Source organism: Patagioenas fasciata, chromosome 1, assembly GCF_037038585.1.
Source record: "Patagioenas fasciata isolate bPatFas1 chromosome 1, bPatFas1.hap1, whole genome shotgun sequence".
NCBI lineage: Eukaryota > Metazoa > Chordata > Aves > Columbiformes > Columbidae > Patagioenas > Patagioenas fasciata.
In genome coordinates this window covers 9,111,825-9,126,444 of record NC_092520.1, presented here as the reverse complement: position 1 = coordinate 9,126,444, position 14,620 = coordinate 9,111,825, and the positions used below count along the sequence as shown (strand labels likewise).

At 46.3% G+C, this 14,620-nt stretch overlaps 1 protein-coding gene across 2 annotated transcripts in view; it reads right to left on the bottom strand.

The window, feature by feature from the left end:
• RAB30 (RAB30, member RAS oncogene family) overlaps nt 1–14,036 on the bottom strand; it is a 50,060-nt gene extending 36,024 nt beyond the window's left edge. Inside the window, exon 1 of one of the 2 annotated variants that reach the window (XM_065832801.2) lies at nt 13,412–14,036. The gene's annotated coding sequence lies outside the window, so the exon portion shown is untranslated. Of the gene's footprint in view, nt 1–10,601; nt 10,710–13,411 lie in introns of those variants that run through there. The other variant, XM_071801642.1, reaches the window with a different exon arrangement.
• Between the last annotated feature and the right edge of the window lie 584 nt (nt 14,037–14,620).

The following is a 14,620-nucleotide window of genomic DNA, read 5'->3' as shown; positions in this document are numbered from 1 at the left end:
CTGGACATGCTATTTTTTTCTGCATAGTACTGCTTGAATTCTGTTAACACCTTCTCTAAGTGCCATTTACATGCAAATGAAACCTTCACACTCCTTCCTGTGGTCCTACCTGAGATGGTACACAATTAAAGTCATAAGTGGCAGTAATGAAAGGATCAAAACAAGACAGGTTGGTTACACATGTCACAGTAATGCTTGCAAATTGGCATCTCCTCTAATGACCATGGTATTTCCAGGAGGAATCTATCACAGCAATATAGATAAATGAGACCCTAAATCTGAAAAATGTACTGAATTAAACATTAATGCAGTCATTGACTGTTATCAATATGTATACTTAGTGGAGGATGAGGCCTAGCAAAATACTGAATTTATGTTTTTTTAAAACATCTAGAAAAAACAGGATCCTCGACACAGGAGCTTTAAAGTAGTTCCAGCAACAACGCAACATACCAAAAATATAAATTCATCCACCAGGCTATAATTATACTTTGTGTTTTGTTTTTATTATAGATTGGTGTAAGCAAATAGCCAGGCAGGAAGCCAAGCCTCAAGCAGTGCTCTATTGACTGCTGAGGTCTCCATTGGCCCAGAGTGCTTCAAACAAATACTGGTTTGCCCAGACCAAGCCTAAAGATGATACAATGCAACCTGTTCTTCACACCATAGAATCATAGCAAGTCCTGAGTTGGAAGGGACCCACAAGGATCATGGAGTCCAACTCCTGTCCCTACACAGGACAACCCCACAGTTCACACCGTGTGTCTGAGGTCATTGTCCAGTCTCTTCTTGAACACTGTCAGGCTTGGGGCCGTGACACCTCCCTGGGGAGCCTGTTCCAGTGTCCAGCACCCTCTGGGTGAAGAACCTTTTCCTCATGTCCAACCTAAACCTCCCCTGGCACATCTTCCTGCCATTCCCTCGGGTTCTGTCACTGGTCACCAGAGAGAAGAGCTCAGCCCTGCCCCTCCTCCTCCCCTTGTGAGGAAGCTGTAGCCGCCATGAGCTCTCCCCTCAGTCTCCTCCAGGCTGAACAAACCCAGTGACTTTGGCCGCTCCTCATACAGCTTCCTCTCCAAACCCTTCACCAACTTTGTAGCCCTTTTCTGGACACTCACCAGTAGCTTTATATCTTTTTCATCTTGTGTCACCCAGCCCTGCACACAGTGCTCCAGGTGAGGCCGCTCCAGTGCAGAGCAGAGCGGGACAATCCCCTCCCTGCCCAGCTGGCCATGCTGTGCTGGATGCTCCCAGGACACGGGTCCCTCTTGGCTGCCAGGGACACTGTTGGCTCATGTTCTACTTGCCATCAGCCAAAACCCCCAGACCACTTTCTGCAGAGCTAGATCCCTCTCTGCAAGGCAAGCTGTCGATTAACATTACCAAACAAGCATCTGAATTCAACAGTCTCCCCTCTCAAAGCTTTTTGTAAGGAAAACAAGTTTTTGCAATCATCTAGCCTGGCCAACAGGCTCGAAAGTTACTGAAGAAAAGACTGTTTCAGCAAAAGTATAAATTACAATACAATTTCTAAATTTTTTGTGACCAACAGGCAGCTGGGATGAGCCCCAAATCACCATCCATGCTATAACTAAGTTGGGCTGACCCCTTTTTTGCTTGGCTGCAGCTGTCTGGTTGCTCAGGACACTAATGCCCGTCCACCAAAAGCACACATAGCAGCCATGCATTTCTTCTCCAGATGTTCCTGTTGTAGCTCCAATTGGAGCTACTTATTTGTGTTACCCAGTTTCTGGACCTCTCTGTCTTTTTAGTGGTTCTGAGCCCTTGAAGCTTCAACGCTTGGCCACCAGAGTTGAAAGAGCTCAAAACCTTTCCAAACATGTTCCTACACAGGACTCAAAAGCTAAGGAACCTCTTAATAAATGACTTGACAACATGAGCCTTGGGTCTAGTCTGTTAAAGCAGTAATGTGTTATAGAGGTCCAGCAGATTACACCCCACACAGTGGCACTGTTTTATCCTATCTGCCTTCGAGGAGCTAACTAAGATGTCCAACCTAGTTGTATACAAGGTCTTGACCTCCTTATCAAACTGTGAGACAAGCATCTGAGAGCACTTCTGAATCTGCCATCTGGGACCTATAACAACATTATTCAATTTTAGATAACCCAACTTAGGTGCCTGCAATTCAGGGGAAAAGCCAAGGCTCCATCATTCGGTGAACAAACCAAGATGAACACAACAAATCCTTAGCCAACATCTTCGCAAAACTATTTACACTTTCAGAAAAGATTTAGGGTTAATGGGACTTCGGTTTGAGAGTAAGTTATCTGGGTTATCCTTCAAAGTCTTTTGGATGTACAGAGTGAACTCCAAGTGACTGTAACTTTTGCCTCCATAAGAGGAGAGCACTACAGGGACAGTCATACTAGGCTGACAAAACATTGAATTACTGTGATACAACAATGGGATTTCAATGAAGACATCCAGAAACGCACATGTTCTGCAAAAAAAAGCAAGCCCTGAGAGCAATCAGGGCTCGTCCTGCTCAACTGAAATTGAACCAATATCTCAGCACTGTGGGACTGCACCAGAAATGCCATGTTTGACATGAGCCACTTGATCTCCAAGAATCACTGCTCATATCAAAGCTAAAAAACACAATTCAGGTAGCGTCATTTTGTCTTTCTATGGCCCTGCCTGTGCTGTGTCCACCGTTTGCAGCATTAATTCTCTTTTTTTTGCCGTCCTCTCGCGTACGGCTGCCAGCTGCATTGCACTATCCATCACACAGCACCTCACTGATAGCTGGTGGCTGCTAAGGCAATATTTACACTACGGTTTGCATTACAGTTTATAAAATGCTTTGGAGCTCTTCCAAAGGAAAAGCCCCACGTAAATTGAAGTTATTATTGTCATCTACTAGCTAAGTACAGTTACGAATTTGCTAGCGTTCGCCGTGGAGACTGCGGATGTTTGAAATACTGATCAACATGCAGCAGAGGGGCTGAGTAATAAACTTCATTAACATTGCCCGCAACACTTTTCTTCAGCAGCATACAATAAATCACTGATGAATATTCAAGGCATCCCTCTGAGGTTGTCTCCATTTTACAGATGGAGGCAACCAAGAGACAAAGTTTAGGAGTGACTTGCCTATATACACAAAACAGATGCATAATTCAATTGTCTTGCCTTCAAAGTCCAAAGTACATTTTTCTAGACAAAACTGCAAATTATATAGGTGGATTTGCAGCGAAATTAAGGAGACTGTCACTCCCCAAAATCACTAATGGCTGTTCCCTCCTCCCCAGGTTACGGCACTGGTTACTGATCTCACAGTAACAACTACAGATTGCAGAGAACTGCAGATTCGCACTGTACAAAGTAGGGACTAACAGATAAAAGCCCTATCCCAAAGACCTTATAACGGATAATAAAATCTAATCTATACATAAAATATAGGAACAGTCAAAAAGAGATGAACTACTCAAAAACCACATCAGAGGTAGAACTGGGAATGGACCAGTCGCCCAGAGTGCGAGAGACACGTAACTAAATCCATTAACTGACCATCACCCAACATTGCAGGGGAGATATTTTTAAAACCTTCTTTAGTATCTTCACAAAGTGATGTCATCAAGCAAAACAAGGAATATTGTGAAAGATGTGTTAACAAAATGGAAGGATTTTTATGTAGTTTCACACATTTCCCAGCAGGGAGTTTGACATTGAAGGAGGATGGCCTGGTTACTAACGGCTACTCTCCGAATTGGTGTAACGCACTCACCACCACTGATGACTGACAGCTGCAGGAAACAAACAACAATTCACTCCAGGTTTTTATACCCTGTGGCAACAGCTTTTGTAAAACTGCAGAACTTAATGAGATACTTTAATATTTATTTCACAATCAGCCTCCTTTATTCTAAAAGAATTAGCCTCAGCCCACAACGAATGTTTTCCTTGGTTATTTCATTGTGCAAGTCAATACCCAATTTATTTTAAATTTCTTCAGTTCCGAATTTCTAACTAGGAGGGATTTGTTTTCAAGATGCTGGGTTTAGTTATTACTGAATACCAGCTAAGCACCTGCATGGCTGCAAAGTGAATCAGCCTGCAACACTGTCCCAAAAAACTTAACCTAGCAAAAAATAATAACTTTAAGATTGGTTTCAACCAAGAAGTTTCCCAATCCTGCGGTTAGAGACAACACTGATATAAATAGGATGTCCCTTGACAAAAGACCAAAGGTTTATGTTGAACAAGGCAAAGAGTAATGATTGAAGCACAAATGTCTCTGGCCGTGCAGCAGCTTGAGAAGGAGCTTTAAAAATACACATCTGCAGTAGAAAGTTCATTAATGGTCCATAATAACCATGTATGATGGCACAGGACGGTGGAATCTCAAGCATCTCCAGGACAGTGATACTCAACATGAGCCAACAGACACCTCTCACAGGCCGTGCATTTGAGGACACTGCAGTGTCAGTGCTTCTTGGTGACATACAGGGACCAACCACCTGCACAGCTCACTGTAAGTGCACCAAGACACAGTTTTCCTTAAGAACTGTGACAACAGAACTGCTACTTTATATATATATATATATATATATTTATAGTAGAAGGAAGAACTCTACATTAACTACCATAGTTTCCAAGGTTTACAAACATAACGGAAATACTGAGAAATACTTCAGGATCACAACATGGACTTATTTAAGTTTGTTTTCCAGCTTTGGGGGAAGGCAAAACAAGCTTCAGAATTTGGGGTTAGTGGCTGCTAAAGAGACACAGTTTGTTTCTGCATCGAACATCCGCAACATCCCTGCAAGCGATGGGCAGCACATGGCAACACCGAGCAGCACAGCACAACACAGAGGAGACCTTGTTCCTACAGACACCACAAAGCAGTTTCCAGCCAAGCCAAACACTCACACCTCCCTCTCCGAAACAGGTCAAGCAGAAACCTGGTAGCCCGGAGTTAAGAGCTCAACTCTAGGTTCCTCTTTGCCTGCTGAAATTAAAGAGTTAACAGAAACCTGGGTTTATTTAGGAGTTTTCTATGCGTGCACACACACACACATCCATCTATCTGAGCAAAATGCTACTACCATATTTTAGAAACATGAATACCGCTGGCTTGAAGAAAATGGGCACAGTTCCCTTTTTAGAAGGAACGAATTGTTCAGAACAAGGACAAATGCAATAGAGAAATCAGGCACCGACTTTGCTTCTGATGTTTCAAGTTTCTGGTACAGGCAGCTCAGATACAGCCTCTGCATGATTTTTTTTAATAGATCCAACACTATTCAAAAATCACCCCGTAAGTACCTAATGTTCTCAAGAGCAAATATTTACAGTGGAGACCTTTACGTTATCAGATACACAAGAAATGAGAGGGTGCCATGATCTTCTGTTGGCTACAGACAGGAGGCAGCTATTGCCCACAGGGATGGGGTAAATGCAGCGGTACAGATATCTGCTTCACTTGGGCAGGTTTTAGGCAGAAAACATGGAATTAGCTGCAAATTGTGTTAAAACAATCCCTTTAGGGTGAAAGCACTTTTCTGTTGTTATGCCACAGAAACAGGGATTACAGACAAGAGGAGCAGAGCCCAAACCCACCGTCATGCAGGTTGAACACCTCTGGTCAACCAGGACATGGAACCTGATGCTGGGAACTGATGTTCTGATCCTCAGCAGCCCAGAGACATTCGGAAATCCCACACCCGCCCTTAGGCTCCTGCCAAAGCTACAGATTACTCCAGTCTTTGCTGAGGTTTTGATTAAATTCATTACCACAGGTTTATCCGAGTTAATACTTTTTCTCCACAGGACACGCTGCACCATGAACTTCAGGGGAGATACAGGAATAAAAAGGCTAATATTATTTCTCTTAATCTTCTTCCCAATACTCAAAAATGAACTGATACCCCTACAGCAATTTCAGGCTACCTGACTCTCACCTCCAAAGATTACTCACCTCAGGGTGGAATAATCCGATGTCTCCAGAGGACTAACAGGGATACCAAATGAGTAAGGAAAGCTCTTTCAACCCTACATTTATTTTTCAGGTATTTGAGTTAATAGCTATAAAGCAAGCACACAAAGAAGAAGGATTATTTTTTCAAGTGGCAGTCATCTCCTCTCTCAGTTAATCAAGTTCAGTAGCCATTATAATAAAGCTTGAATTTCCAGTGTTGGAGAAGAGGAATTTAAAACTCCCTCTGCCATCCAAAAACAACAGGAAAATAAGACCACACAGCATGGACACCCCTTAGGGGACTTTTTGAGGTCGCTAACAATGATTCAGGTTGTCTAAGAAATAAATTTATATACAAGTTTATCTTACTCTGTTTTCAAGAAAGGATGTTATTTTAAGTAAATATTCCCATGCTGCAGCCACAACTGTCATGAAAACACATGTGTTAGACCCTGGAAGGGTAAGAGATGGCACCACGGAGAACTTCTCACTAATTAGACATGAAAGTGGCTTCCTTTAAAAACTTGTTAGATAAAAAGCCTTGACTGATCTATTTTCCATTACTCTGAGTTCAGGCAATGAAATTTAAATCACAGGGAAGTGCTAATGACTATTTTTCCAAGCCAGCTTTTCATTATTGAAAGCATCCTTTGCAATGTCGCAAGCTCCAAATCTGGGGAGGGGGGGTTAGAAACATGATTTGTTTTCTAATCCTGGCAATCTCTTTCACTACTTCTTTGATGGCCCATAAATCTGAAAGTCGGCATTTACCTCTCAACTCGAGGTGTTGATCTTCATCCTGAACATGGACCTGGGATTTTTCCAGAGCACAGATTTTTCTCAATCTCCCACCACTTTTGTATCCATGGATGAAAACAGGTATTTGGAGCAAAATTGACCATTGGAAAGACAAGGGGGTTTGACAAGGTCCCATGCATTAAGTTTCATCTGCCGCAGGGCAGAGCGTAGCTGCGCTGGTTTGCTAATCAGATGCACGCTCTTCTTTGCACCCAACATCTTTAGTCACCTGTTCCCTATTGGTATCATGTCTTCTTCAGAAAAGAGTCTCTATTTACGCTCATTCGCAGCATTCCCTGAATTCATTTGTAGTCATGGAGTATCCAAAGCTCTCAAAGGTTATTGATGAACCTCACTAGACAAGAAAAGTGGTGGGGAAAGGGGAGGTGGGGTGGCTGCTGTGGAGCAAGAAGAGGCTTAGGCAGATGGAAAACAAGCGGGAGAAAGTGGAGGGGAACAAGTGCATCAGCAGTTTCCCTCAAGCTGGTCCTGTCTCAGTAGTCACAGCCCAGGTGAAACATCCTGTACAACCCCACACAGCTTTGTTGGAGAGACAGGGCTGGAAGGAATGTCCTGTGAGGAGCAGCTGAGGACCTTGGGCTTGTCTAGTTTGGAGAAAAGGAGGCTGAGGGACAACCTCATATCTCTCAACAGCTTCCTCGGGAGGAGACATAGGGAGGGAGGTGCTGAGCTCTTCTCCCCAGTACCTAGTGACAGGACACATGGGAATCATCCAAAGCTGCACCAGGGGAGGTTTAGACTGGACATTAGGAAACATTTTTTTTACCAAGAGGGTGATCAGACACTGGAACAGGCTTCCTAGAGAGGTGGTCGATGTCCCAAGCCTGTCAGTGTTTAACAAGCATTTGGACAACGCCCTTAATAACATGCTCGAGCATTGTGTCAGCCCTGCGTTGGTCAGACAGTTGTAGTAGATGATCATCGTAGGTCCCTTCCAACTGAAATATTCTATTCTAACCACTTGATTGCTCTGGAGAGGGATCTCATGCTTCCATGGCCATGCTTCCGGGGCAGGGGTATGTAAGGAGCTTGGTCCAAAACACTTCAGAAAGCACAGGCAACTGATTGTCTGTGAGGCTCTCACACCTCACAGTAGCGATCAGATTCATTTTCTTCACTGTTCCCAGCAGATCAGCCTCAAGGCTCAGCACCACGTGTGGCACCACAGGTCCACGGAGATTCCCCTTTGCAAATAATAGGTTGGATTCATACCAAGAAATACTCCCACTTTAAATGCAAACATGCTGCCCTTTCTCTGACCTTTTGCTTAATCAATAAAGCAGCATTTAGTTTTCAGTAACTTCATCGCAGAGGAGAAGCAGCACGGTGCAGCAGCAGGTTGGGCTGTATGAAGTCCCTCTCTCCACGGAGAGCATCTCTAGCAGTACGGAGTTACCCAAGCACAGCTTGACTTTTGTACACTTTGGCACCTCCAATACCTTTTGTTTTTTCCCCCCCTTTCAAACTGACCCTGTAGGATACAGTCTTTTGAGAAACCATGTGCAAGCTCATCTGTTTTCATGCCAGCACAGCCTTTCCTCCCTTCTTCTTCTCTCTTTCCTCACTCATTACTCTTTTCAAGGTCTAAAAGAAAACACTATTCAGATACTCAAAGGTTACAGTTAACTTTTAGTTCAGCAATACATAAAAGAAACCATTTCTGCTAAAAGGAAAGAAAAATAAACAGGGTATCCTGTGATCTTTAAAAAGACAGCAGCAGACTTCCGTGAGGGTCTATCTAGATCGAGCAAAGCAAGACCTTACTGAAGGTTTTTCTCCTCTGTTTGTACAACTATTCCCTAATTATCTCAGGAAACTAATAGCTAGGTTAGTTTAAACAGGTGGTTTAAATTTTGCCTGAAGTATATCAGAGTGCACCTCTGCATACAGAAAGAAGTGCAGTGTAGTGAGAGCAGTAACTCCAGGCAAGGTGAGATGACAAATAGCAATTAAGTCTCAAGCTGTTCACAACCTGAATATCTCTCCCCAGCTCAATGCAACAAAGCTCTCTAATGATTTTTTTTTTATCTACGCAGGGTGAAATCAAATGACATTACACCGCAAATCTCACTAATACCTTATGCAGGGCCAATGTTTAATAGCACAGATTAGTTATGAAACTGCTGTAACAGCAGCAGCATCTAATGTGGTCTTGAGTCTGTTTAAACGCTGTGTCCAGCTCTGGTGATCCCAACATAAGAGAGACATAGACTTGTGGGAGAGGGGCCAGAGGAGCCACAGAAATGATCAGAGGCTGGAACAGCTCTGCTGAGAGGACAGGCTGAGAGAGCTGGGGTTGTTCAGCCTGGAGAAGAGAAGGCTCCAAGGAGACCTTATTGTGGCCTTTCTGTACCTAAAGGGGACCTACAAGAAAGCTGGAGAGAGACTTTTTACAAGGGCTTGTAAGAATAGGACAAGGGGTAATTGCTTTCAACTGAAGGAGGGGAGATTTAGATGAGATAGAAAGAAGAAATTCTTCCCCATGAGGGTGGTGAGGCACTGGAACAGGCTGTCCAGAGAAGCTGTGGATGCCCCATCCCTGGAAGTGTTCAAGGCCAGGTTGGATGGGGCTCTGAGCAACCTGGTCTAGTGGAAGGTGTCCCTGCCCATGGCAGGGAGGTGGAAACTAGTAGATCTTTAAGGTTCCCTCCAACCCAAACCATTCTATGATTCTAATGATTTTAAGGGACAAGTTAATCCTCATTCTGCCCTAGTTATTTCAAGATGTTAGTACCTGAGGAATATTCGACTCAACCTCCCCAGTTGAAATTCATTATTTAAGCATAGGCCAACAAAGAGGCACCAGGATTATATGACAAACATGGCAGGTCAGTTGTTCCCTGCTGTAAGAGAGTCATTAAAAATAAAATGAGGATTTAGTTAGTTATTGACAGAACCACTGAGGGGGCAGGAAGCTAAGTGACTTGCTGCAAAATGAAATTACAGCAACTAGAGAGTCAATCAAAACATTGACTTAGGTCATCTCATCTGTCCTCCAGCTAAAGCAGGGCTGTTGCTGAGCATCTCTGCCTCAAGGGTTGATGGTTTGGGGTTCAGAAACCATTTTATTGTCTCCTAAACCTCCTGTTCTGAAGTCTTGCAAGCATTCATGTGAGCTTCCTGGCTTAAACAGCCTGATCACTGCGAGGTATGGCCACCCTGTGCCACCTTCTGCTCTCCTGCCATGCTAGCTGCACAACTGCAACCAATCTCTCCGGCTCTCACGTTGCCTGGGTGGATTTTTTGGCAATAGGCAGGAACTAGTTCCTAGCACATTTCTCACTCCTCTTTCTGTACTTGCCAAAAGCAAAGCTTGCACTGAAACTGTCGGTCCTGCCCTTAACAGAAAAAAAAAAAAAAAGCCAACACGTTTTAAAATTAGAAAAAGAGTGTTTCTAATTCTCAGTTATTATAATTTATTGTTTGGCTATATTTTATGTAAAAATAAGAAAATGCCAGCAACCCTATACCCCTCCCTCCCCCCACGCCCCCCACAAAAGACCCCAAAACAGTTCCAGATACACCTGCCTGGTGCCTGGGACACGCCACAAAATTTAGAGCAACCATCTCAATTTACTGATTGATGGATGTCAGTTTGGCTATCACAGCAAGGACCGAAAGAGAGCAGCTCCAGAGCTAAAACCAGGAGCTCTGCAGCTTGTGTTAGATCCTCAGCGCTCCAGGCTCAGGCCACAAGCAACATCTACTGCCTGCAGGTAGGCTTGGGAAGAGGAGCACCCAGCCTAGATAGCAAACAGAGAAAAGCTCTTTCACAGGAAGGCGACAGAGGTTCAGTTTGCTCGCAGACACCTTCCTCCCACTCCTCAATTCTCACCTTCCCTTCCCATGCCTGTTTGGGAAGCAACTGCTCAGTTGTCCCTGGAGAGCCTTCTTCATCCATCCTCCTCTCCATGCAGAAACTGCAGTTCTCACTAGAGCCCATCTCCAGGCTACAAAAATCACTGTCCTCACATAGCACAGCTCTGGAGCAGAGAAGAAAGTGAAGCTAATGAAGCAGCAAGTCTGTCCCAGATCTGGCTCTTCCCAGTTCCCCTCATTTCACCAGTCTTTGGGTCCCCATCAAACACAAGGTTGGGAGACACTCAAGCATCTCAGAGCAGCTTGAACCTCTTTCTACAACAGTTCTGGAGCAGGTGATTTAAAACAGTGCAGGGCATGCAAGTGATGCTGATAAACCCAATTTACAAAAATGTTATTTCTGGCTTTACTAAGAAGCCAATCAATGGCATCAAACTCAATTTGATAAAGAACAGGACTAATATGCAAGAAAACTGTACAGAGTATGACCGCAAGACCATCTAGCCCTAAATCCCCTTTCAAACACTGGACATTAAGGGGAAAAATAAAAGACCAGAACAAATCTTTAGTGCTGCCTTCCTGGAATGGTCTTCCTGCTTCCAGCATCTCAGGGGCTTCCTGAACCACAGTAAATGCACCCATTGCATTTAGGTCTTTGCATGATCAGGACTCACATTACTCAGGAGGAAGGGCCCCTTAGCTCATCTGTGCTTTTTCACAGCAATCACTCATCTATTGAAGGATTTGCAGCTTTTGGTCCATCTTTATGCATCTCTATTTCTGTTGCTGTAAGGCAATTTTGCGACTTATTAACAGTGTAGATTTTTAACATGTTTAATCCACTCCTTGCAGTAGTATAATATAGCTTGAAAACACTAGCACACAAGACAACATCAGCACAAGTCTGTCTAAATTCAATAAACTTGATCATTTGAAAAAATAATAAAACAAGCATAAATACCAACACATACTTGTAAAAATATATACACATATAAAAGATGAAAGCAGAATTAAAAAGAGGAACATCACAAAAATGTCATTACTTTTAAACTAAAACACCCCTGGCCATGGATTCCTGCTTGTTCTCCACAACTTCTGCATCAATATTTCCCAGAACAATTCCCAGGCTACGCTTTCAAATTATCACTTCATTTCCAGTGCCCTCTCCATAGCTAACAAAATCACTGCTATAAAACTCCTCCTTTTACAGCCAAGATGGGAAACCCTCTATTAGATCACCAGTTCCCTCCCTTGTAAAATTGAGGAAAATACCATTCCAGGAAATAAAAATGTTAAAAAAAGACCAACCAAACAAAGGCAACTCCTGCATACAGTGTTGTTTTTCCCCTTCGAGTCAGTAACAAAAAGGAAGGAAGGAAAAAAAATCAGATAAAATAAATCCAAGGAGGAGGTGTGGATGCAGCATGTTTATCCCACTTGGAGAGGGGAGGCTGCAAAACACCCTGCATTGCATACGGACACCCCAACCACTGCCTGGGTGTTTACAAACACTTTGATCAAACCAAACAGGGAGTCTCATTGTCCCCACTGCACTCATGTCACCCGGCCCCCAGCACGGCGATTCCAGGGAGAGTCTGCCAGAGGACACACAGTGCCAGTTACACAAGAGAAGCGCAGAAGCAAATATGCAGTACAGGAAAAAAAATGTATAAAAATATCAGCTCAGTTGCACACTCTTCCTGCTCTCAGAACAGCCTCCATGCCTGGCTTTGCAGTGGATTAACTTTAAAGGGCACTGAAAGATGCTGACAGATTTGAGGCAAGCAGGACCCCTCTGTGTACATGCATTTCCCTGCCACCAGCACAAAATTAGACACCTGGGGTCCACGAGTAATTGCAGCACTAATGTAGGTATAGAAGGGGAAAAAACATCCTGATGTTACACAGTAAAGAAAAAAATCAGATGTCTTGCACTCATATCACAGCACTGTTCAAGCAAAGATCTGAACCACATCTTGGAAACAGCAAGGAACAGAGAGACAAATAAAAAAAGCCACACCAAAAGCTCTGCTGAACCACAAAGTTTTTACAAAGTTTAAAATATTTGCACTTCTTGTATTTATAATAAAAGGGGAAAAGACAAGAAGGATCCTTAGGAAGCTGAAACAAACCATCAGGCAGGTCCAGCCGACAATTTTTAAGACACATACTCATGACACGACTTGGAAAAGAAACCTGGACCAAGTGCACGCAGCTGGAATGGAGAGCCAGCCTGACTCCAATCCTCCCCCATTTCCCCGAAAGAGGGGAGGAACCAGAGTGTCAAAAGACAGACGTACCACACCACCCAAAAAAAACATCCTAAACCAGACCTTGCTTATTGGACTTTTTAAAAGATCGTTATTTCTTTCTGTTCCCAGGAACACCGGGTCTCACGGGCGCTCAGCAGCGCTTCATAACAGCCACTAAAAATCCCTTTTAATTTTGACGGTTATACAGCGCAGAAGACAAACGGGACGGGGTTCTCCCCCGCCCGGTGTCCGCCGTCCCGGACCGCGCTATTTCGGAGCGCCCCGAGCATCCCGAAGTTGCGGGAGTCTCTCGGAGGCTGCGGGACGCACCGACCCCCGGGCCCGAAGAGTGGGGAGGGGTACGCATCTCCGCGGTATTTCTCTGATTTTGGGGTTTGGGTTCCCCCCCATCTCTTTTTCAGCAATGCCAGGGAAAGGCAACACAGCCCCGCTCGGCAACGCTTCTCCCCGCTAGAGAATGTACAGTGCGGGGAAGCGCATCGGCCGTGCGGTGGGGGGAGGTAAAAAGGGGAAGGAAAAACACACAAAAAAAGAAAAGGAGCGCAGAACTCACCTGGTTTGGGATTTTTCCTCCCTCTCCACGACCATAAAACGAGGCGGGAGCCAGGAGCCGGTCACCGGCGGCGGGAGAAGGCTGGCAGCCCCGGGCCGCCCCACAACAGGGACAGCGGGGCTGGGTGCGGTGCAGCTCCCGCACACTCAGGGGTAGGTGCTGGGCCGTCCCTGGCGTGGTGTAGCCCCCCGGGATAGGTGCAAGACAGCCCGCTCCCTCAGGGGTGGGTACCGGTAATCGCTCCGGTGCAGGGCAGCTCCCCGGGATGGGTACAGCGGGGCTGAACACAAGGCAGCGCCGCTCAGGGATGAGTGCTGAGCCCTCCTCCCCGTGCAGCGCAGCCCCCCGGGACGGGTGCTGAGCCACCCTGGGGGGAGAACAAACCCCCCCGGGATGGGTGCAGCGGGGCTCGGCGCAAGGCAGCGCTCTTCAGGAATGGGTGCAGGGCCGCCCCCGGTGCAGGGCAGCCCCTCAGGCTGGTATAGGGGCAGGGCCGCCCCGGGCCGGTGCTAGAGGGCGGGAGCAGAAGCGGGCCCCCCCGCCGTGGCCGGCAGCGGCAGCGGGAGGCGGCACCGGAGCACAATGAACAGCGACGCGCCCCCGCGGCCGCCCGCTGGGCAATGACATCACCTCTCTCGCCCGCCGGGGCGGAGCCAGCAACCGCACTGCTGCCTCCCCATTGGCTGGCGCCCGGCGGCCGCAGGGGCTTCTGGGGCTTGTAGTTTTCTGAGAACCAGCCGCGCGGCGCAGCGCGGGGTGGGAACTCGATTTCCCGGCAGGCTCCGCGCTGTGCGGAGCGGGGAGATGGAGGGGGTGGGGAAGGAGGTGTCGGTGTCCGCCATGTTGATGGCGTGGGACGCTTTTAGCTCGGGAGGAGCGGCTGGGGAGCCGGGTTAAGATGTCGGAAAAAGGGGGGGTGGGAGCGAAGTGTTGGTTCAGAAGGCAGAAAGAGCTTGTGTGAGGGGATGAGAGAGCTGGGAGATGCTGAGGAGTGGCTGTGGCGGGTTCTGGAGGGCCCTGAAAGGCCCCGAAGGACATGGCGTAGCGGCGGGTTGTCCCTTGGTGCCCGCCGGCTCTTGGTAGGGGAGCGCCCGTCTGTGGTGGGGGCGAGGTGGGAGAGGGAATTGGGGGCTGGTAGTGGGGCCGAGCGGCGGGCGGGACGCGGGAGCGGAGTCGTTGGGGCGGGTGCGGGGGGAACAGGGTGAGTGG